This window comes from Schistocerca piceifrons, chromosome 1 (genome assembly GCF_021461385.2).
Source record: "Schistocerca piceifrons isolate TAMUIC-IGC-003096 chromosome 1, iqSchPice1.1, whole genome shotgun sequence".
Lineage (NCBI taxonomy): Eukaryota > Metazoa > Arthropoda > Insecta > Orthoptera > Acrididae > Schistocerca > Schistocerca piceifrons.
Genome location: NC_060138.1, coordinates 1,162,299,715 through 1,162,325,208, shown reverse-complemented (window position 1 = coordinate 1,162,325,208; position 25,494 = coordinate 1,162,299,715).

The following is a 25,494-nucleotide window of genomic DNA, read 5'->3' as shown; positions in this document are numbered from 1 at the left end:
ACTGGATTAAACGAAGGAGTATGTGTTGATGGAATATAGTGAAGCGAGGCCATTTAGACTTCCTAAGGAGTGGTTGTCTTGTTCACATGATACTTTAATAAGACTTATAATCGGTTTCGGTTTCGCAGGAATCATCAGATATAAAAATGACAAAATACAAAGAAAAAGTAAACCAATAGATTTATAAAATAAGAAAACAAACATTAAATGTGCGAATTAAATTTGTTCATTTTAATCACATGTTTAATGTCAATTTTCTTGTATTCTCAGCCTGTTTGTACAGGGTGACAATAATTGAACTATATGAAAAAAGATAACTACGGCATGCACATACTTAATTCAACACGTTAACGTCACTACAGATTTTCCGCTTTAGGTTATGACATGTTAAATATGCCGGCCATCATCGGCGATGATCTGGCGCAGTCGAATAGCAGAATTCTGCATGACCCGCAGAAATGTCGGAACATCGATGCTGTCGATGACCTCCTGAATAGCTGTTTTCAGCCCAGCAATGGTTTTGTGTTATTGCTGTACACCTTGTGTTTAATATACAGGGTGTTTCAAAAATGACCGTTATATTTGAAACGGCAATAAAAACTAAACGAGCAGCGATAGAAATACACCGTTTGTTGCAATATGCTTGGGACAACAGTACATTTTCAGGCAGACAAACTTTCGAAATTACAGTAGTTACAATTTTCAACAACAGATGGCGCTGCGGTCTGGGAAACTCTATAGTACGATATTTTCCACATATCCACCACGCGTAGCAATAATATGGCGTAGTCTCTGAATGAAATTACCCGAAACCTTTGACAACGTGCCTGGCGGAATGGCTTCACATGTAGATGAGATGTACTGCTTCAGCTGTTCAATTGTTTCTGGATTCTGGCGGTACACCTGATCTTTCAAGTGTCCCCACAGAAAGAAGTCACAAGGGTTCATGTCTGGCGAATAGGGAGGCCAATCCACGCCGCCTCCTTTATGTTTCGGATAGCCCAAAGCAATCACACGATCATCGAAATATTCATTCAGGAAATTAAAGACGTCGGCCGTGCGATGTGGCCGGGCACCATCGTGCATAAACCACGAGGTGTTCGTAGTGTCGTCTAAGGCAGTTTGTACCGCCACAAATTCACGAAGAATGTCCAATAGCGTGATGCAGTAATCGTTTCGGATCTGAAAAATGGGCCAATGATTCCTTTGGAAGAAATTGCGGCCCAGACCAGTACTTTTTGAGGATGCAGGGACGATGGGACTGCAACACGGTGCTTTTCGGTTCCCCATATGCGCCAGTTCTGTTTATTGACGAAGCCGTCCAGGTAAAAATAAGCTTCGTCAGTAAACCAAATGCTGCCCACATGCATATCGCCGTCATCAATCCTGTGCACTATATCGTTAGCGAATGTCTCTCGTGCAGCAATGGTAGCGGCGCTGAGGGGTTGCCGCGTTTGAATTTTGTATGGATAGAGGTGTAAACTCTGGCGCATGAGACGATATGTGGGCGTTGGCGTCATTTGGACCGCAGCTGCAACACGGCGAACGGAAACCCGAGGCCGCTGTTGGATCACCTGCTGCACTAGCTGCGCGTTGCCCTCTGTGGTTGCCGTACGCAGTCGCCCTACCTTTCCAGCACGTTCATCCGTCACGTTCCCAGTCCGTTGAAATTTTTCAAACAGATCCTTTATTGTATCGCATTTCGGTCCTTTGGTTACATTAAACCTCCTATAAAATAAATAAAATAAATAAAAAATATATTGTTATTTAAATATTAATTATTCTATCTGTATGATGGTGATTGTGATTGCAATTGTATTTGCTTATCTGGAACGTGGACGTTTAATTATTCGGTATCAGACGCTTGACAATGGCTTTTTCGTAAAGGCAATGTTACTCGTAGGTGACCGTGAAATAAAACTGAATAATCGGACTTTGTAATTAAATCGTTTCCAAAGACTGCTGCGGTAGGTGCGGACTCATAATCTAAATCTCAATATTACAATAATTTGCCAGCCATGCCAATACGTCGTACAGAGGTGATTGTCTACTAAACATAAAAAAGTTACACAGTTAGTTAAATCAGATATATTCAATGAATAAGCCTACAGTTCATAATCCTACTTACTTTTATAAATATAAATTCTTTACAGAATCGAGTGCCTAGTGTGGTTGCAACTCGCAGTATTCTTCTATAACATGAAATATGGCGGTGTGCCAGACAATAAAATAAAATACGTGCTTCTTGCACCACTTCTACCAGAGCTCTCTCCTTTTTTAATCAAACATAAGAGTAACGTAATTGTACTTTTGTTTTATCAGCGACACAGCGCTGCAGTTGTGTGCCATAGGCTTTATTTATTTGTCACTGATCATTTATTTAATTAGTATTTCGCGTTTCCGCGGAAACTCACACTCGGCATGCAAATGTGCCTTTATATTGCCCCCTGAATTGCGAGGCGAAAGGACACACCTGCAGGCGAGCAATTCACCTAAAGGCACAAGAAAATCTAAATTATCTACAACTATTTACATGACTTACATTACACATTACACACATTATATACAAAATTTGAATGACGCGGGTGCCCCGTAAAAGTTCTTATGTTGGCAGATAGAGTGCGCGCATGCGCAGAAGCGTCTGAGTAACTGCGGCACTGCCGTTATATCGTACAGTTAGATCACGCGGCACAGTATTGCAGATCATATTGTTCGTGTGCGCGCGTTTTTCAGTCGTTGCACAAAGAAAATATTCAACCAAGATTACATATGAAGACTACATTCTATGACAGGTAACTTAAATTTACAATATTTGTTATAACACAATACAACTTAGATTGTTGAATGTTCTTAGTTACATAGTATTGTTTTGAAATACTTCAAAGAAAAATGTCCGTATTTTTCAGGTGCGTTGACCTATACACATCGTGTCGTTATTACAGTTCATATTCATCCGCTGCACAATAATTTTTTACAGGTTAGTATCGTCGTGGTAAAGTTTTTTGATCACAGTAACATCGTTGTATAACAACGTGATTAATACATAAGCGTGTCCATTTCCCATTTCCATTATAGTCGTAGTGGTGCAGTTGGTTGTGACTAAAAGCATTGCTTATTACAGATCAGACGTGACCCGTCGAGTAATTGGTCCACGTGCTTTTCGTTTTTTACATTCCGTGGAAGCTTGGTTGCAGAACCTCGGACGGCACATAGCTGGCGTCGATCCTTGGACAGTCCAGGTAAGAGTGTCCGTCACATTTCGAGAACATTTCATTCCCTGAAGTTCCAACCAAAATTCTTCCACCCGTCGTGTTGTTTTCTGGACAGGCACTTTGTGTCCATTTAATCCAGTTAACATCTTGAAGTTGGGTACTGTAGTAATGTCACTAGACGATGCACGAATTATGCACTTCACATTTTCAGTTTTTTGCTGAATATAGCTCACCTAAATGTTCGTAGTTATTAATCAAGGAAATCGTTCATCGCGTTTACATAGATACGCTGCATAATGAATGGCATTAACAGTTTCTTTCACATAGGTTTCCGCGTAGTTGCAGAGTTAGTAATGTTCGTTAATGTCCGTGAACAGTGGTTCACTATGCAATGTCTTTTTGGCACTCGTTTTGTTCAAATTTTTACATAGTAACAGTTACGCTATACATCAGTTAAAAAAAATAAGTAATTATACATACACACGTCACATATTTTCTTAGGATAAACATAATATAGTTGCACATAAACATGTTTACATCATCATTACATCGCTATAGGTTATTACATTGTGTCACATTTGATTACATGAATTGCAGATATTTACATCCTCTTTAGCGGTTTTGCTGGGATATTATCGATGTTTTTTGTGATGTCATCTGAAATTAAGATAGGTTAGACACAACATTCATTACATCAGTAGGCAAGACCAGGCGTTTTCACTAATCAATAAATATTCAAAATAGTAAGAGAGAGAAAATGTTCGATTCCTCGCGTTTTGTGCGTGTGTGTAGAGTGTCTGTGTGGCCTTGACTACTGGTAGATGCTTTTCGTGTTGAGATATGTGCGTCTAATCTATTTCTCAAAGTAAAAGATCGCTTCACAGATGACGTCTGTCAGTTCGTCAGGTGTCACACCAAGTCAGTGGTACCTTCAGTAACAAATGTTCCGTGAAAAATTAATATGTCATCCACTGCTACGTAATCATAAATTTTACTTTAATATTCCGTCTTTCAGGTGGAGGCGCGCGCTGAAAGAAGAGTTCTTCTGTCTTCAATTGCGTCACTGGAACCGCTGAAATGAAAATTTCTATACTACTTATTATCTGTGTTGTAACAACAGAGTTTTTCGAGTTGCTTAGCAATATTTTGATGGGTATGACTTTGACATTATTCAGCATGAAATGCTCTAAGATCTCGGTGTGCGTATAGCCCAATAATTTTGTTAGTTCTAGGATGTTGTAACAGATACGCACCAGGATGCGGTATGTTAACAATTATATAAGGTCCTTCATATAGCAGACGCCACTTAGCGTTGCGTCGTTTGAGTGCTACAGATTTATGATGAGTACGAAGTAGTACAAGCATTCCTACCTCGAATTTTTGTTTTCTTTTTATTATGTTTCTGTGATGTTTGTTTCGTATTTGTGCGTGATGTGTCAATGTAGTCAATACTTCTTTTATTGCCGGCCGAAGTGGCCGTGCGGTTAAAGGCGCTGCAGTCTGGAACCGCAAGACCGCTACGGTCGCAGGTTCGAATCCTGCCTCGGGCGTGGATGTTTGTGATGTCCTTAGGTTAGTTAGGTTTAACTAGTTCTAAGTTCTAGGGGACTAATGACCTCAGCAGTTGAGTCCCATAGTGCTCAGAGCCATTTGTGCCAACTTCTTTTATTTTCTGTTCAGGTGTGATTTCCTTGTCTGACAACTTAGGTAATGGTTCTATCCACTGATCGTTCTGTTTGCAATTGAACATGATCTCGTTAGGTGTGTAATTCGTATCGTAAATATTTAAGTTATTGTGTACGTCTTCGAAAAGACTTAGGTAGGACACCCAATTAGTATGTTTTGATGAAATATAGGTCCTCATGAAACGGTTTAATTCTCGGAAAAGTCTCTCAGTCGCGTTACATTGTGGACTAAACCTCGAAATAAATATACTTTTAATGTTATTGTCCTTCAAGAAATTTCTCCATTTGTACCCAGAGTAGTATGCTGCATTATCTGATAGAATTGCTTTAGGTTTTCCCACGTGCGTCAGGTAATCACTTGAGAATCTTCGTATTATAGCATTTGCAGTGGCGGATTTTAAAGCATAAAGTTTTACATGTTTAGAAAATATATCGTAAAAAGCTAAGATATATTTGACGCCTCCAGAGCTTGCTGGATGCGGTCCACTGATGTCAGTACACAGAATTTCCAGGGGTTTACTAGGTAAAATAGAATGTAAATCTGTTTTTGTGGATAAATTCTGAGGTTTTGACTTTTGACATATGACACATGTTTTCAGTTCCCTGTAAATTTTTCTTCTCATATTGCTAAAATAACAGTATGTACTGAGCTTCGCTAAACACTTTTTTGTCCCATAATGACCCCAAACTAAGTGTGTGTGCCAAATTAAATTACGTTCAGACTCTTTGGGAATGCATACACACCAGTTAGTAGCATTTGGATGTCGTCGATAAAATAGCACATCATTGTGTAACTTGTAATACTTAGTCAAAGGATGATTGTGTTTTTCTACCAGTAATGTTATTATCTTATACCAGTGAGGATCAGATTTTTGTAATTCAGCCATGTTTCTGCACATATCAATATAATATTGGTGATACTGCTTGTCTTGCATTAAGAGAATCCTGTAGTCATTTATATTTTCTAAGTCACTGTTGGTATCATTCATACCTTGTGGAAGTCTAGACAAAGTGTCTGCAATGGTGTTGTCCTTACCTCTTATGTACTTAATTTCAAAAGAGTAGTTCTGAAGTGTAACTGCCCATCGTGATAGTCTAGGATGTACAAGTTTACAAGTTAACAAAAATGTCAGGGCCTGGTGATCGGTGTAAATTACTGTATGTTTTCCAAATAAATAATAATTGAATTTCTTGAATGCCCATACTATGGAAAGTGTTTCTAACTCAGTAGTGGAGTATGTACGCTCACATTCAGTTAGAGTGCGACTCGCAAACCCAATAATTCTTATCTGTTCCTCCTCTTTATTCTTTACAACTTGAAATAAGCAACAGCCCAAGCCAGTACGTGAAGCGTCACAAGTCATACAAAAATCTAAATTGAAATCTGGATGGCTCAATATGTTAGCACCCACTAAAGCATGTTTAATTGTATTAAAGTCATTCTGGCACTGTTCCGACCAGATCCAAACTTGATTCTTTCTGAGTAGATTTAGCAGATGTTTACTGTTCAAAAGTGGTTGTGGCAAAAAACGTCTGAAAAATGAACATAGCCCAAGGAATGATTTTAACTGCTTTTTAGTTCGAGGGCTAGGAAAGTTTCTGATAGCATCTAATTTACTGGGATCCGGACGTATGCCCTGTGAATTAATGATATGTCCTAAATACTTTATCTCACTGCAACCAAACTTTGATTTTCTTAGGTTGGCTGTGACTGCAGCTTGTGCAAATTTTTCTAAAATTCTTTGAAGAGTGTCAACGTGTTCATTCCAAGATTGTGTAGCTATCAGTATATCATCTACATAGTGTGTGACTGTCTCAACTAAATCGTCGCCAAGCACGGTATCCAGGGCTGTAATGAATACCCCAGAGCTGACATTCAGTCCGAAGGGTAGAACACAAAACTGATAGGTTCGCCCCCCGAACATAAATGCAGTATATTTCCGAGAATCAGGAGTGATACCCACCTGCCAAAACGAATTAGCGAGATCTATTGTGGAAAAATATTTTGCATCTAGAAATTTCTGTAATTGCTCTTCTAAATTTTCAGGTTTTGTGTGAACCGGTAAAATTATTTCATTAATAGCTCGTGCGTCTAACACTAACCTAATGCTTCCATTTGATTTTTTGACAACAAGTAGAGGACTACAATAAGGTGAGGTGGATGGTTCAATGACCTTCCAGTCTAACATTTGTTTTAATTCTTGCCACACAGCAGGTCGTTGAGATAACGGTACGTTATATGTCTTATGGTAGAAGATCTTGTGAGGTTTAACTTCAATCTTGTACACATACGTGTTGATAACACCTAATCGTTTGGTAAAAACTTGTAAATATTTGGATAACACTTCCTGTAGTTTTATACGTTCATGTACACTGAGAGCTGTAGCTTCATTTATCTTATGATCAAGCAATGTTTTCAAGTCCATTAGCTCTGTGTCAGATGAGTGTGTTTGCATGTCTTGAATGTCTTTGTCAAGTACTAACTGAACCTTGTACCCTGTACAGTGTTTGTCATGCTTTAGAGTTCTCCTGTCCAAATCAATAATAATTACACTGCCTTTATCATTTAAAATACATTTACCTTTGGAGAAGTCTATAATGCAGTCCTTCTCGCTCATAATATCTATTCCTAATATGCAATTTGTCACAAGGTTTTGTACAACCAGGAATGACCATTGTACGGTTCCATTACCTATTTTAACGTTTACAAAAACTTGCTTCGTAACCCTACATGACTTATTACCTAGTGCAGTAGTTATTTTACAGTTTTGGGCAGGAAACTCAGGCACAGGTTCCAATTCACACACCTTTTTATAGAAATTAAAAGACAAAACGCTCACAGCTGCACCTGTATCTAGGATAATAGTAGTTGGAATCCCACCTACTACACCAGTAGTAGATGCTAAAACAATTTCATTTGTGTTTAAACGACATTGTGTACTGTCTTGTAAAAGTTCATCTGATATATTGTTATTGTGGTTGTATCTTATAAATAAAACAGGTAGTTTTTGTTTAGAATTACTCGGCATATCATTATTCTGTTGTTCAAGTGTGGTGTCAAATAACTGATTAACATTGAAGTCGCCCCCCAAGAATTCTTCAGCCACGACCTGGGGCAAAGTAGTGACTGTTTCTAGTTTGTTGGATTATCATTTGTACTAGGTACTGACACAGATTGAGGTTGTGCATCAGGTGTCATTTCTATTATATTCACATTCGGATATTGCCTATTATGATCTCCAAACTTTTGCGGTTGTTGTTGCTGTTGCGCATTATAACTTACCTGTCGGTCGTAAGGTATGCTCCTATTTTGTCCTGGTGGCTGCTGTGGTAAAGCAGAGTTTGAATGAAAGTACTGATCGTTACGAGTCCAACCTTGATGCTATCTTGGCTCGTAGTTATTATTATTTCTATTTCTGTTTGTGTTTTTGTTATTACCTTTGTATCCGTTGTTACCGTTGTAGTTATTACCACGGTGCCTTTTGGTGGTGGTGGTTGTTGGGATGTTTAAGGGGGACTAAACAGCGAAGGTCATCAGTCCCCCATTCCAAAATCAGGCGAGCCGAAAATCTATGGAGCAGATAAAAACCACAGGGGGGAGGAGACGTCCCCCCAGGCGCTAAAAGAACACAAATGCAGCAACAAACACTACAGACCAGAACAGGACAGAGGAACACCAGACAGACAGAAACAGGAGAAAGGACGATGGCCGGAGACTGGTTGACTGACCATGAGAAAAAAAAAAGAGGAAAGAGTCAACCATCTGACGGCACACCAGAACAGCAACAGACACAAGGACAAAAGACACAGAAAGGGAAAGGCGCAGGACCTCCCTAAATCGAACCATAAAAACGACTACTATGGATAAAATGTAAAACATTGTCAGCCATGGAGGCATCGTCGGATAAAACCAAAGCCAAAGTGCCCGGGAGATTAAAAGATTGCCGGAGTGTGCGCAGTCGAGGACACTCCAGCAAAATGTGGCCGACCGTCAGCCGGGACCCACACCGACACAAGGGGGGATCCTCCTGACGCAACAGATGGCCGTGCGTCAGGTATGTATGGCCGATGCGGAGCCGACACAGGACTACCGAGTCCCTGCGAGAAGCCCGCAGGGAGGAACGCCACACATCGGTCGTCCCCTTGACAGCCCGCAGTTTATTCGGGGCTGTCATGCCACGCCACTCAGCAGCCCACATCTCAATCAGCTTACGGCGCAACACCATCTGCTGGTCGCGAGCCGTAAGGCCGACCTCCAAAGCCGGGGCGTCGATCGCCCCTTTGGCCAGCCTGTCTACACGTTCGTTCCCTGGGATGCCAACATGACCGGGCGTCCAAACTAGGACCACCGAACGACCAGAACGGGCAATGGCGGAAACAGTCTCCTGAATGGAGGACACCAGAGGAGAGGAGGGATAGCAGCGGTCGATGGCCTGAAGGCTGCTCAGGGAGTCACTGCAGATCACGACGGACCTACCTGAGCAGAAGCGCATATGGTCAAGAGCGCGCAATATGGCCACCAGCTCTGCAGTAAAAATACTGCAGCCAGCCGGCAAGGAGCGCTGCTCAACATGAGCAGCATGAGCAAAAGAGTAGGCAGTGCGACCATCAACCAGGGAACCATCAGTGTAGACAGTCTCACAGTCCGAAAATGAGGCGAGGAGAGCAAGAAAACGGCGACGGAGGGCCACAGGCGGAACCGAGTCCTTGGGTCCCTGTGCCTAGTCCAGACGGACGGACGGCCGGGACAAACACCAGGGAGGTGTAGGTGCACGGACCCGGAAGGGAGGCGGAAGAGGGAATGAACCCAATTCCGACAGCAGGGACTGAACGCGGACAGCGACGGAAAGCCCAGACCTAGGTCGCCGTTCGGGCAGATGGAGGACCATAGCAGGGAAAAGCAGGCGACGATTGGGATGATCTGGCGAGCAATGAACGTGGACAGCATAGTCGACGAGCAGACGATGGCGGCGAATCCGCAGCGGGGGAACCCCGGCCTCCACCAGTAGACTATCCACGGGGCTGGTGCGAAAAGCGCCAGTGGCAAGCCTAACCCCACAGTGGTGTATGGGGTCTAACAACTTCAACACTGAGGGGGACGCAGACCCATAGGCCAGGCTCCCATAATCAAGCCGGGACTGCACAAGGGCTCGGTACAACCGCAGCAGCGTGCAGCGATCTGCACCTCAAGACGTGTGGCTAAGGCAGCGGAGGGCGTTGAGGTGCCGCCAGCATTTTTGCTTCAGCTGAGTAACATGAGGAACCCATGTGAGCCGGGCATCAAACACGAGTCCCAAGAAGCGGCAAGTGTCCACCACTTCAAGCAGGTGGCCGTCGAGGTAAAGTGCAGGATGAGGGTGGACCGTCCGACGCCTGCAGAAGTGCATTACTCGAGTCTTGGCAGCAGAGAACTGAAAGCCATGAGTCAGAGCCCATGATGCTGCCTTGCGAACGGCGACTTGCAGCCTGCGTTCGGCGACTCCCGTAGTCGTGGAGCTAAATGAGATGCAGAAGTCGTCGGCATACAAAGAAGGAGACACCGACGACCCCACTGCTGCTGCCAGACCATTAATGGCCACTAAAAATAAGGAGACGCTCAACACCGAGCCCTGCGGGACCCCATTTTCCTGTATATAAGAGGAACTAGAGGTGGCACCGACTTGCACCCGGAAAGAGCGGCGCAATAAAAAGTTTTGAAGAAAAGCCGGGAGCCGACCACGAAGACCCCACCCATGCAACGTGGCGAGGATGTGATGCCTCCATGTGGTGTCATACGCCTTCCGCAGATCGAAAAATACAGCAACGAGATGCTGACGTCGGGCAAAAGCTGTACGGACAGCAGATTCCAGCCGCACCAAATTGTCCACTGCAGACCGGCCCCGACGGAAGCCACCCTGGGATGGAGCGAGGAGACCGCGCGACTCAAGGACCCAACACAAACGCCGCCCCACCATACGTTCGAGCAATTTGCACAAAACGTTGGTGAGGGTAATGGGACGATAGCTGTCCACCGCCAGTGGGTCCGCACCAGGCTTCAAGATGGGGACAATAACACCCTCTCGCCATTGCGACGGGAACACGCCTTCGCTCCAAATGCGATTAAATATCGCGAGAAGGTGTCTCTGGCAGTCCCTGGAGAGATGCTTCAGCATCTGCGCGTGGATGCAGTCTGGGCCTGGTGCCGTATCAGGGCAATCGGCGAGGGCAGCAAGGAATTCCCTCTCGCTGAAAGGAGCATTGTATGTTTCAGAACGACGCATGTGGAATGAGAATGGCGTCCGCTCGGCTCGCTCCTTTAGAGAGCGAAAGGCGGGGGGATAGGAGGCAGACACAGAGCTCTGAGCAAAGTGCGCGGCAAGCCGTTCAGCAATGGCGGCAGCGTCCGTGCAGACAGCGCCGTCCAAGGAGAGCCCAGGGACACCCATAGGGGTCTGGTATCCATAAATCCGCCAGATCCGGGACCACACGAGTGAGGGGGAGACATGGGAGCCCAAGGATGAGACATACCTCTCCCAGCACTCCTGCTTACGCCGTGCAATAAGACGACGGGCCAGGGCACGGAGCCTCTTAAAGGCGATGAGGGTCTCGAGAGACGGGTGCCGCCTATGCCGCTGGAGAGCCCGCCGACGGTCGCGAATAGCCTCAGCAATCTCCGGCGACCACCAGGGTACAGCCTTCCTCCGAGGGAGGCCAGAAGATCGGGGGATGGCAGCCTCGGCCGCTGAAATTATGGATGTGGTTAAAACACGGACCATCTCGTCAATGTCACCCTGTGGGGGAGACGCAAAGGCAGCAGCAGAAGTAAAAGCCGGCCAGTCTGCCCTGTGGAGAGCCCAGTGGGGCAGGCGCCCAGAAGAACGACTCTGGGGTAGTGACAAATAGATGGGAAAATGGTCACTACCGCACAGGTCAGGGTGCACCCTCCAGTGGAGGGATGGGACAAGTCTTGGGCTGCAAAGAGAGAGATCGATGGCCGAGAACGAGCCATGGGCAACACTGAAATGCGTGGGAGCACCGGTGTTCAAGAGGCTAAGGTCGAGCTGAGCCAACACATGCTCCACGGCCCGACCGCGGTCATCAGAGGCAGTCCCACCCCATAGAGGGTTGTGGGCATTGAAATCGCCCAGAAGCAGCAATGGTGGCGGGAGTTGAGCCAGCAGCGCAGCCAAGACATGGCAGGGGAGCTCCCCATCCGGAGGAATGTAAACAGAGCAAACAGTAATAGCCGGCGAGAGCTCAACCCTGGCAGCAACTGCCTCTAAAGGCGTCTGAAGGGGTACTGGCGAGCTACAGACAGAGTGGTGAACAAAGAGGCAAACCCCACCTGACGCTCGTTGACAGGCAGCACGGTTCTTATAGTATCCCCGATAACCGCGAAGGGCGGGGGTCCGCCGTGCAGGAAACCAAGTTTCCTGCAGAGCAATGCAGAGAACAGGGGAATCACTCACAAGCATCCGGAGCTCTGGCAGGTGGCGGAAATAACCGCCGCAGTTCCATTGGAGAATGGAAGCAGGAAGGGACTGGGAGGGCGTGAATGCGACTAAGAGGCAGACAGCGCTTCAGAGCCAACCGCCGCCACTGGGGGAGAGTCAGCTGAGTCCATAGGAGAGGCCCCCAAGGGTTCCATGAGGGCGAGATCCGCGGCAGAGGCGAGGATCTCCACCTCATCCCTGGAGCCAGGACTATGTACAGCAGGCGGTGCTGAAACCGCCGGAACGTCCTTCTTCTTAGACACATTCCGTTCCTTCTTCTCGCGTCTGCCCTTAGGGTGAGAGGGCTGGGAGAGCTTCTCTGAAGGAGCGTCGGAGGCTGACGACGACGCAGAAGCCCTACGATCAGCAGGTGGCGGAACCTTCAGCCACTGGCTGACATCTGGCTGGGAAGGAGAAGAAACGGAGGAAGGGAGAGCCCCGAGGGACCCCTTCCGCGAGAGAGGAACCGGCGGAGACAACGCCGCCGGAGAAGGAGGGGGAGGAATCGAGCCTCCCAGTTGTGGAGCAGATGTCACTCCCGAAGTAAGCTTGGGGGGAGCGACAGAAGAGGGTTTGCCCCCAACTGCTAAGGGGGCAATAGAGGAAGGCTTGCCCCCAGGCACGAGGGGGGCAGACAGAGATACGTGGCCCCGAGGGCCCACTGAAGGCGGCACAGATGAAGCGACAACCGTCGCTCGCGCGGGCGACGATAACGTGGCTGCAGCATAAGATGTTCGAAGGGAAGCAGGATACAACCTTTCATATTTCTGTTTAGCCTCTCGATAAGTAAGCCGGTCCAGGGTCTTAAATTCCATGATCTTCCGCTCCTTATGAAGAACGGGGCAATCCGGCGAGCATGGAGAGTGGTGCTCCCCACAGTTGACACATACAGGCGGAGGTGCACATGGAGAATCAGGATGAGAGGGGCGTCCGCAATCTCGACATGTAGCGCTGGATGGGCAACGGGAGGACATATGCCCAAACTTCCAGCACTGGAAGCACCGCATTGGGGGAGGGACGTATGGCTTCACGTCGCAACGGTAAACCATTACCTTGACCTTCTCGGGCAAGACATCACCCTCAAAGGCCAAGATAAAGGCACCGGTGGCCACCCTGTTTGTCTTGGGTCCTCGATGGACACGACGGACAAAATGCACACCACGCCGTTCCAAGTCGGCTCTCAGCTCGTCATCGGATTGTAACAAGAGGTCACGATGATAAATAATCCCCTGGACCATATTTAAGCTACTGTGGGGAGTGACGGTAACAGGGACGTCACCCAGCTTATCACACAAGAGCAACGCTCGTGACTGGGCCGGGGAGGACGTCTTGAGGAGGATGGACCCATTCCTCATTTTTGACAACCCTGCCACTTCCCCAAAATTGTCCTCCAGGTGTTCCACAAAAAACATAGGCTTCGTCGGAAGAAAGGAGTCACCATCAGTCCTGCTGCAGACAAGGTATTGCGGTACATAAGGCTCCCGCTTGGCACTAGATCGGCGTCCCTCCCATGGCGCAGCCAACGAGGGGAACGTCTGAGGGTCATATTACGCAGCATCGAAGTCGACTCTACCTTGCTTAGAGACGCTGGTGGCCGTGCGACCACCAGCTTGGTGTGATTTATTGCGCTTCATTGCGCCACATCCGCCCAGATGCCACCTACTCCGAACGAGGGCTCTCCCCAAGGGCGCCACCCAGCCAAAGCAACGGGTACCTGGCCGATATCCCGTTGCCCGGAGTCCCCGTGCCCCAGACAAGATGGGCACATACTCCTTGGCATGCATGGGGAGGAAACAGCTCTGGCATCTGTAGTGCGATCCCTGCGTGGTCAGGGGGCTACCACCAAGAGGGTACATGACGACCCCACCACAACGGACTGGCTACCATGCTGGATTTTAGGTGTTTAAAGGGTCCACAGTTGTCGTAGGCGCTAAGAAGAAGAGTGCGCACAAGGCGAGAAGGAGACCACCCAGAAGATGTTGGGCGTAGTCCCCCCCACACGACAATAGGTAACATGCAAGATGGTGGAGCATGATGGACCAATACAAAAACACCACGTAAGGTGTCCTTCCCCAAATGGCACGCACTGACGACGGAAATTTGGAAGAAAAAAGGAGGTCAAACCCAAGAGGGGACCATCACAGAAGGCCGAAACGTTTGAGACTCCTTTTAGTCGCCTCTTACGACAGGCAGGAATACCGCGGGCCTATTCTTACCCCCGAACCCGCAGGGGGAGGTGCCTTTTGTATGGATTGCCGCATGAAATGTTATTACTGTTGTAACTATTGTTTGTATTGGAATACGCGTGTTGATTTTGATTTCCGTACTGAGACGGCATGTGAGTTTGCTGTTTTTGTTGTACCGCGTATCCAACTGTGGGCGCGCCAGAATTGTGTTGGCAAGCCTGCATGTCTTGCGTACCACTAGTGTAAACATTGTGGCTGCTGTTTTGCCGCGCGAAGCGCTGATCTTCAAGTAACATGTCAACCGAATCTAAGGCTGTTAAAAAATAATCTGAATCGTCATCCGGGATATGTAGGAGTTTTTCTTTAATGTTGAAAGGCAATTTGGCCTTCAACGCTCGGAGTATATCACGCGTTGCGACTGGTTCGTCTAAAAAATGTCCCATGTTCAAGTATTTTTCAAAATATCTGCGTAAGTTACCATTTTTACTGTTAAAAGTTTCAGGTTCTAAAAATTTATCTTCTGAGTCGCTCCTGGACGGATTGCGACCAGAATTTGTTCAGAAAAGCACGCTCAAACTCACTGTACGTGGTACATACGTCAGCTTGACTGTATGCCCAGACAGCTGCATCGCCTTGGATGTAACCGACAATATATGAAATCTTTTTCCGGTCACTCCAAGTGCGTGGAAATGCGTTACTAAAAGATTTAAGAAAAATCACCGGATGAATGGTTCGTTTTTCTGGGATAAAAATCTGAAATTGCCTGTGTTTCATTAAGCTTTCATCTTCCTTCGCATTGTGATATGGATTTATTCCACTGTAATTACTGGTATGTTCAGCTGGCGAGTAATTACGATAATGTTGCTGTGGTTTACCATGATAATAGCTTGTGTTTGTGTTTCCACATCGTGGTATGTGTTGTAGTCGTGGTGTGTTTTGTTCTTGTGTATTTGTCGTGTGCGGAATGTGTGTATCATAGTCGAATGTATATTGGTTTCTGAACTGTACATTTTGACTGATATTTTCGTTACATTCAGACTGTAGTTGATCGGTGAATTGTCTCATGGGTGCAGTGACGGATTGTACTGCGTCACTGATCAGCTGTTTGTTATTAGTAATGTATTGCGCTACGGAGTCGTGCACAATTGTTGGTAAATTTTCACGTAAGCATCTATCAAAATGTTTGTCTTTGTTCTCAACCCAATCATGAAATTCTTTATTAATATTTTGAAAATGAGCTGTGGCATCAGATTGTAAGATGTCAGTCAGGTGTTGTTCAACATTGTCAAATTTATTCTGTACGTCAGTAATTCGTTTTTCAAGGTTGTCATGTACTGAAGGATATGTTTGAATTTGTTCAGTAAGAACTTCACACGTGACATTAAGGTTTTTTTACTTGTGTCTGTAAAAGTGCTACGTCAGTTGTAGTCTTTTCTTGTCTCGTATTGAGCTGGGAAAATTTAGTACTGAGTTCGGTCATCTGTTTGGTCAGTGTGGCGTCTATAAGTTCCACACGTTTACACAAAGTGTCATTACCTATCTTGATTGCTATGAGATCAGATTTGATTTCGTCATTTTGTGTTTTTAACTGTTCATTTTGTGTCTCTAATTGTGCCTTTAAGGTTGCCATGTTTTCGGCGTTCTGTTTCCTTATGGTTGCCATATTTTCTGCGTTTTGTTTCATTAGCATTTGTAACATGTCGGCAATGTTTACCGTTTGCAAGGTCTCTGCCCCCGCCGCGTCATTAGACGTGACGTCATGCATTAACATGGGCTCTGATTGAGATTTTGAAATTTTTGTAGTGGACGGCCTATTGTCAAAATTTTCGTCAACACTTGCGTCAATGTTTGATGAATCGTCACTACCGGTTGCTGTCGTAAAGTCGTTTTCTAACACTTGTCTCACGTCCGAGTCGGATTGCGTCTGAATAGTACGTCCTTGCTGTTCCATTTTTGCGTATTGTTTTCTAGTTATTACCATGCCACACGTGATACATGTTTCAAGAAAATTTTTGACACTGATTTTAAAATAAAATGTAGTTGAGCATGAATCGCTCGTAGCAACAATGGCTGTCTGTTAATTTAAAAATATAAACTGAATTTGAGATTATTGGTAATGGCTGCTGGCCATGTTACATGATATCGTACAGAAGTCGGCCATATTGTACACTCGTGTATTGGTATTGTTGCATACGTTATTGTTTAGGGAAAAGTACTGAGAATGAAATTTATCACTGAAACTGTTATGCGGAAAAGAAACACTACAGAATTTACTGAAAAGCTAATACACTGAATTATACGTCTGGTCAAGCCTGCTAATGCAAAGATGCTGCGTCTTACCTTATTTTGCTGGAAGTTTCATTGCGTCTTCCCGCAAAATTTCAGAATTGGAAAATATCTTCAGATTTTGTTATCTCTCATACATTGACGTCCAGGTCCAGAAAGTTGATTTTTTACATGAAACAAAGAGAACAATGTAACAAATGACAAAATAACAAGTCCGACACGCAGTCGCCAATATAAAATAAATAAAATAAATAAAATAAGTAAAATATTGTTATTTAAATATTAATTATTCTATCTGTATGATGGTGATTGTGATTGCAATTGTATTTGCTTATCTGGAACGTGGACGTTTAATTATTCGGTATCAGACGCTTGACAATGGCTTTTTCGTAAAGGCAATGTTACTCGTAGTTGACCGTGAAATAAAACTGAATAATCGGACTTCGTAATTAAATCGTTTCCAAAGACTGCTGCGGTAGGTGCGGACTCATAATCTAAATCTCAATATTACAATAATTTGCCAGCCATGCCAATACGTCGTACAGAGGTGATTGTCTACTAAACATAAAAAAGTTACACAGTTAGTTAAATCAGATATATTCAATGAATAAGCCTACAGTTCATAATCCTACTTACTTTTATAAATATAAATTCTTTACAGAATCGAGTGCCTAGTGTGGTTGCAACTCGCAGTATTCTTCTATAACATGAAATATGGCGGTGTGCCAGACAATAAAATAAAATACGTGCTTCTTGCACCACTTCTACCAGAGTTCTCTCCTTTTTTAATCAAACATAAGAGTAACGTAATTGTGCTTTTGTTTTATCAGCGACACAGCGCTGCAGTTGTGTGCCATAGGCTTTATTTATTTGTCACTGATCATTTATTTAATTAGTATTTCGCGTTTCCGCGGAAACTCACGCTCGGCATGCAAATGTGCCTTTATACTCCGTTGAAAACTTCGTCTTGTTGCAACAACACTGTGTTCTAGGCGGTGGAATTCCAACACCAGAAAAATCCTCTGTTCTAAGGAATAAACCATGTTGTCTACAGCACACTTGCACGTTGTGAACAGCACACGCTTACAGCAGAAAGACGACGTACAGAATGACGCACCCACAGACTGCGTTGTCTTCTATATCGTTCACATCACCCTGTAGCTCCACGGAAAGGAGTCGCATCTGTTCAGATCCGGAGAATATGGTGGCCAATCGAGGCCCATATCAATGGCCTCTGGGTACCTCAGGGCCAGAATGCGGTCCCCAAAGTGCTCCTCCAGGACACTCTCCAGATTCGACAGGGTCGAGCTCCGTCTTGCGTGAACCATATCTTGGCGAAATCAGGGTCGCTTTGGATAACGGGGATGGAATCATCTTCCAAAAGCTTCACGTACCGTTCGATCAAGGAATATCGCACCGATTATATAGTGACTGGACATTGCACACCAAAGCGTCACCCGTGAGGGTGAAGGGACTTCTTGATGGCGAAATGCTGATTCTCAGTCCCCCAAATGCGTCAGTTTTGCTTATTGACAAATCCATCCATATGAAAGTGGGCTTCGTCGCTTCCATCATGCCCTGCAGCCGACTGTGCAGTTTAAACTTCCTAACGCAAACCATTCAGAAGGTATGGCGATGTTACTTCATATAGCTCAATAATTATCCTGTATGTAGCAGATGGCGCTTCCAATACTCTATGACAGGTAGAATAGAGTGCATTCGCATTGTTCACGTATAGAGTTGCTACGAAACCTGGTACGGTGTGGAAAAGACAGACTGCATACCCGTGCGAGACAGCATTATCAGTACCTGATTGATTGGTGCCTCACTGTCAGTCTCCATTTAGTCCGTTTGCCGAATCCTGCAGTATTCGTATCTGTTGCACATTGAGGTGTAACAATGCCCTAGTGTTGGACTGCATTGGGCCGGCCGGGGTGGCTGAGTGGTTCTAGGCGCCACAGTCTGGAACCGCGCGACCGCTACGGTCGCAGGCTCGAATCCTGCCTCCGGCAACCGGTTCATTTTCTGCGCCTGCCATTCGAGGACAAGTAATGAACTCCCTGCAACAGTTTGTGTCTTTGTGTTCCATTGGTCAGAGACTAGCAGCAGCGCATCTTGAACGGCTGAGCAGAAAGCAAGAATTGCTGATGATGGCACCTGATTGCGTTCAGGGACGAACTGCGGCTCTACACCATCCCGGATCACCATTGTCGGCGAATGTGGCGGCGATGTAGGGAGAGGTCCCATTGTTTGAATGTTTTCGAGAAGCACACAGGTATTATTCCTCGCGTCATAGAGTGGGGAGCCATCGGGTATGACTTCCGGTCACTGCTGGCAGTAATTGAGGAAACTGAGGAGACAACCATAAATCACCAACATCCTACGACCTCATTTGTTACATCTTAAGCGACGGCCATTTTTCGACGGAACACACATGGTATGTGCCTCTATGAAACGTCTGCATGATGCTGACATAGTTCTGTGGCCAGCAAGATACTCCGATCTGCCGTGTGGAATCAGCCCAGACATCAACTTAGTCGTAGTACCAATATCCAGGGTATCAAGAACCAGTTACAACAGTTGTGGGTCAGTAACTTTTGAGAGAATTTCCCATGGAAAAACAGCAGTTTGGCTAAAAGTACTTTAAAAATGTACACAAAGAATTTCGACCGAAAGAAAATTTATTTAGTTGGTAATTGATTCCTGTCAATATTTGATCATCCTCAGATCATCGTACCATGATGGTAGGCGGTGGCGGTGAATGTAGCGGATGTTGTTACTCCACGAAGTAGTTCATGTTCGTGGAGTTCAAACTCCCGCTACATTCATCGCCACCGCCTACCATCATGGTACGAGAGTCTGAGGATGGTCAAATATTGACCGAAACCAGTTACCATCGAAATAAATGTTTTCTGTGGTCGAGATTTTTTGCGTCGATTTTTAAACTTGTGGGTCAGCTTGTTCCGGGAGAGGTTGCAACAGCTTTGTGAAACCTTTCCCAGCCGAATCAGTGCATGCCTCAAGACCAAGGGGGATTCAACGTCATACTGGCAAGTGTCCTCATACTACCATGTTTTTTGATAATGTGACTTGACTTTATAATAACTGATAGAACATTACGAGCGATCTCAAACCTTGAAGTTTTATGTAGCTTCTTCCTTCCTTTTTTTGGTTGTCCGCAGCTCGTGGTCTTGCGGCAGCGTTCTCGCTTCGATTCCCGGCGGGTTCAGAGATTTTCTCTGCCTCCAGATGACTGGGTGTTGTGTGTCTTTCATCATCATTGACTTGCAAGTAGCCGAAGTGGCGTCAGCTAAAAAGGACTTGCAATTTCGGCGGCCGAACACCCCGCATGCGGTCTCCCGGCCAACAATGCCGTACGATCATTTCATTTCCTTTTTTGGTGATTCACTTTTTTGTCAGGCACTGTAGATGCCATTCGCTTGAGATATCTTGTTAGAAGTTTAATTAAACCAAGAACATACCGCCGTAACGAATCATCTATAAGCCAAATTATGAGTACCGCCCAATTCACTACAGAGGCTCGCCAGCGACTGACGGCCGACCACTGCTGCTGACTGCGACTGGAACACGGGGCATAACCCACCCACTCTTGCGACCAGAAATTCTGTTTATTTATTCTCACAAGTATGATACATTCGCGGGCACATCAGTATTATGGGAACAGTAGCCTTACAACCTGAAGAATGCGTTCGACAATATAAAATTTCGAAACAATAGGTGTAAACTAAGAGAAAGGCGGGTAATCTATACATATTTTGGGGGATGAGAAGCTTCATCCTCTAGAAATTTCTAGAATATTCCCGAACACACTACAGTATTCGAGAACATTCCAGAACGCTCTAGTGTGTTCGTGAATGTTCTCGAGCACTTTGGTGTCTTCGTTCTCGATCACTCTAGTGTGTTCGGGAATGTTTTCGAACATTCGAGAGTGTTTGAGAACATTCCAGAACATTCGAGAGTGTTCGAGAACATTCCAGAACACTCGAGAGAATTCGAAAGCGTTCCACAACATTCAACAATATTCTGGAATGTTCCACAATTTTCCGGGATGTTCTGGAATGTTCGAGAATAGTCTGGAACATTCGTACAGATTCCAGAATGTTCGGGAACATCTCAGATCATTGAGGACCGTTTCAGAACACTCTCGAATGTTGTGCCATGTTCTGGAACACTGTGGAGCATTCTAAGCCTTTTAGGTATGTTTTAGAATAGGTCACTGCCGGGGCTACCAATTGATAGGAGTATGTAAAGCAAGACCCATCGTGGTTTCGAACGTCAGTTTCTTATCGGTTATGAAGGGCGGAACCGAAAAAATAGTGCAGTGAGTTAAGTGTGAGTAGTCGAAGTGACACAGTGATAAATCGAAAACAAAGTGTGAAACATGTGTAAAGTGTTCTTCCTGTATTTGTTAATAAAAAATTGATTTGATTTACGCTTTAGGCAATGCCCAAACCTAAGGGAGGAAATCTTGCCTGTTCTAAAGCAAATCGGCGAAAATAGAAAGAACAGGGGAAAAACTAAACAGACGAAGAGCGCAAAGCACTTTTAAGTTCCCAACAAACGACAGTGAGCACCATGAGAAGCAGAGAAATCGAAGAACATCGAAATGAACGGACTGAAAACTCAAGAATTAGGACACGATCTTAGAATAAAAGACTGCGAACTGAAGCCAGCCATGAAAATACTACACTACGAGAAGCGCGGACGAGGACAAGTAGACAGTACATCCTAACAAATAAAGCATTCCACTACGGCCCGACGAAAGAATATAACAGACACAAACAGGTCGTAATCGGACAAAAGGATAACATCTGCCAGTTGTGCAACACGAAAAAAATCAATAGAGCAACACCAGGATTCTGTTGCATGAATGGAAAAATTTGATTACCACGATTTATTCCACGTACCACACAATCTCATATAAATCCCTGAGCGGAGATGGGTACTCCGGCTAATATACAGTATGTAGAAGAATCAAGAAGGAACGTAGTCTTTCGCTTCTACGTCTCAGTCGACGAAGTAATGACAGAAATACAAGAAAAGTTTAGGAGTGGGATTGAATTTTAGAGTGAAATGATATCAATGATGAATTAGCTAATTAAATTACTGCCGTCAGCGAACGTGGGGAAGATTTGAAGGACCTGTTGAATGGAATCTGGAGTCTGATTAGCTCATTCTGTTGTTTGAGAGTAAATGTAAGAAAGTCAAAGGTAAGGATGAGGTAGCAGACAAGAAATTCGCTAAAAGCAAATATCTACTCATCAGCTGTGTTATGTGTAAATGTTCTGCCTATTACTGACTTAGGAGAATGGATGTAAACCGTGTGACATATGAAAGTTAGGAGTGTGCACATGCAGACGACGTGGTTAAGACGATCACTCACGGTAAAAGGGAAAGCCGGGTTCGAGTCTCGGTGTGGCACAAATTTTGATATGTCACTAATAGATAGTACATCTATGTATAAGACAGTTGATGCCAAGGCATTCGCATTCAGTAAATTTATTATTGACTAATTTCAGATAGTTGTCAATCGCCATTAACGTCTGTCCACCCAGACAAGTAAGTAAAATATTATCATTAAACTTAATTTCAAAATTTGGGACCAAAAAGCAGACAAAAGTGAAGGAATTCCGCTATTTTAGAAGCAAAGTAGCACGCTACGAATGATTTAGGTGGAAATAAATAGCAGACTAGCAGACAATGAAGGCATTCCTAGCGAAAAGAACTTTTCTAATACCACTCATCAACCTTACATTGAAGAAGAAATGTCTGAGAATGTGCGTGCAAGCCAAACAATATTCGTCGGGGTAGCAGTTTGTATCAAGTGCATCGATTCTCTTCTGCTGGCCGCTGTGGCCGAGCAGTTCTAAGCGCTCCAGTCCGGAACCACGCTGCTGCTACGGTTCGAATCCTGCCTCGGGCATGGTTGTGTGTGATGTCCTTAGGTTAGTTATGTTTAAGTAGTTCTAAGTCTATGGAACTGATGACCTCAGATGTTAAGCCACTGGTGCTTAGAGCCATTTGAACCATTTGATTATCTTCTTTTCCTGATTTCGAACAGGAAAACAGAAAAATAAAAGAACCGATGCACTTGATACACGCCGCTACAGACGAATATTGAAAATTAGGTGCAATTATAAGATGGGAAATGAGGAGGTTATCCGCAGAAACGGAATATGTGGAGAGCACTGACAAGAAGGTGGGACAGGATGATAGGATGTGTGTTAAGACATTGCATCCGTGGCATTCGAGGGAACTGTAGAAGGTAAAAACTATAGGGGAAGACATAGATTTGAATATATTCAACGAATAATTGTGAATGTCGGGTTAAGTGCTACTGTAAGATGAAAATATTGGCACCTGAGAGGAAGTCATGGTGGATTGCTTCAGATTACTAACAGCACGGGTGAGTCAAATTAAAAATAGGTGCATGCGTGTTGGGAAGTACGAAATGAGTCAAGAAAAGATACAAATTGATCAAAAACAGCTTGGAATCCGAACCACGTGCCGTTTCTGGCGAATTTTCCCATCGCTGAGACGCTAAGGCTAGGTTAAAAGCAAATTTAGAAAATCTATGTACCGAACAAGATTCGATCCCACGACATTTCGGTTTCCAGGTCAGCGCTTAACTGCTTTTTTTTCCCTAATTGTTTCCTCTTCGTTTGTCTTCAGCAGGGGTAACCGTCCTTCAACCTGTCCCCTTTGCACACCGCGTTTGCACATTGTTGCGTTATTGGCCGTTCGAAAACTATTCACTTCGTAGACAGTCTTCTTGTTTTTTATTGTTTTGTGACCTCTCATGAACAAATTTCTAGGGAAATAACCATGCTAGCATCACAACATTGCAACCAAGAAACGGACGAGAAAAAGCTGCAATTGAGGAAGAAGTGAGACAATGTATTTACGTCACTTTGACTTCTTCAAATTAATCGCAATCAATAAGTTGACAGAATTGCGTTCTTGAAAATGGTTTTAGAACAACACGTACTAATATAATTATGAGCCAAAGCATTACGATGATCACCTTAATACAGTGCTGGCCCACTTTTAGAACGCAGTACAGCAGCGACAGTGTGTTTTATGCATTCGAAAAGCTCTGGACAGTCCGGAGGTGTGTGTTACCATATGTCCACGCACAGGTCCTTGTTACACCCCGCCAGCAACATTTCTATGCGATGGTTCCAGTTTAAGTTGTCCGTAATTGTAACCCCTAGGTAAGTAGTTCAATCTGGATATCTCTGCTCTTTACCATCATTGTTAACGGTGAATTGACACTTTCCGCACCATCTTGTCTAAATCATTTTGCAATTCGTTTGTACCTTCCAATTACTTTCACCCTTTCGTGATTGATGGGATGCAGATGTCCTACTGAAGTAATACGAAGTTTTGAGCGTTGCGACAGTAATATTTTATATCTGGGGCTGGCATGTAGGGAGATGCTTTCGGAACTTGCGAAAGATCCTACGGACCATGGGGTCGATGTGTAGAAGGCTGTGATCATATTTGGCGGTCTTCAGCCGGCGTAACCGTCCTTCAACCTGTCCCCTTTCCACACCGCGTTTGCACATTGTTGTGTTATTGGCCGTTCGAAAACTATTCACTTCTTGTTTTTTATTGTTCACGAAAAGAATTGAAGTCACCATCTTCTCCATTCCAAAAATGTCTCAAGTAAGTAACTTTGTTTTCTTATACGTCACAGACACTGTCTTGAAATGTTACTACACACCTCGTTCATTCTGCTTGTTTGTACATTATTTGCGTGTAGTGGGACGTATATGCGCCAGTAACCTTTATAAAATGTAGAAATCGTTGGTATGTGGTACGTCATAGCCACCATCAAATGTTATGTTGAAAATTGGGTGTAATGTTTGTTTTTGATTCTAAGGACAATAAATGGGTTTTGGTACTGATTTGTTATGCTTTTTTCCCATAATTTCCATCCTCATAAAATCATTATAAAATAAAAAATTTAAGATTCAAAATCGTAGGTTCGCATGAAAATATGGATCTAGTTAGGTTCTTGTGACTTGTGTGTCACACTTCATCGATTTCCAAAATCGGTCTGCTCAAAATTTTTTTGATAGTGAAAGTGTATAGCTTATCACGAAAGAAGACAGTTTTAGATCTAGACCCTCTATTTTTCAAATATACGCAAATTAAATTGTAACCATGAAAGGATTACTAGACGGTACACTACAGAATCTAGTGCTGCTCAGATTGTCTCATATATCGGATATACTCTGAAGATCCGAAGAAACTACTACATCTTCCAAATACACTGCAGAGCCCCACCGAGCACGCAAAAGTGGCGCAACACGAAGTGGTATGTCTGAAGTAGTGCTGGAGGGAACTGGCACCATGAATCCTGAGGCGCCGTCCATAAACCCCTTAGAGTATGAGGGGGTGGAGATCTCTTTTGAACACCACGCTGCAAGGTATCCCAGATATGCTCAATAATGTTCATGTCTGGGGATTTTAGTAGCCAGCGGAAGTGTTTACAATCAGACGAGTGTTCCTGGAGCCACTCTGTAACACTTCTGGACGAATGGAGTGTCGTATTGTCCTACTGGAATTGCCCTAGTCCGTCGGAATGCACAGTGGACGTGAATGGATGGAGATGATCAGACAGGAT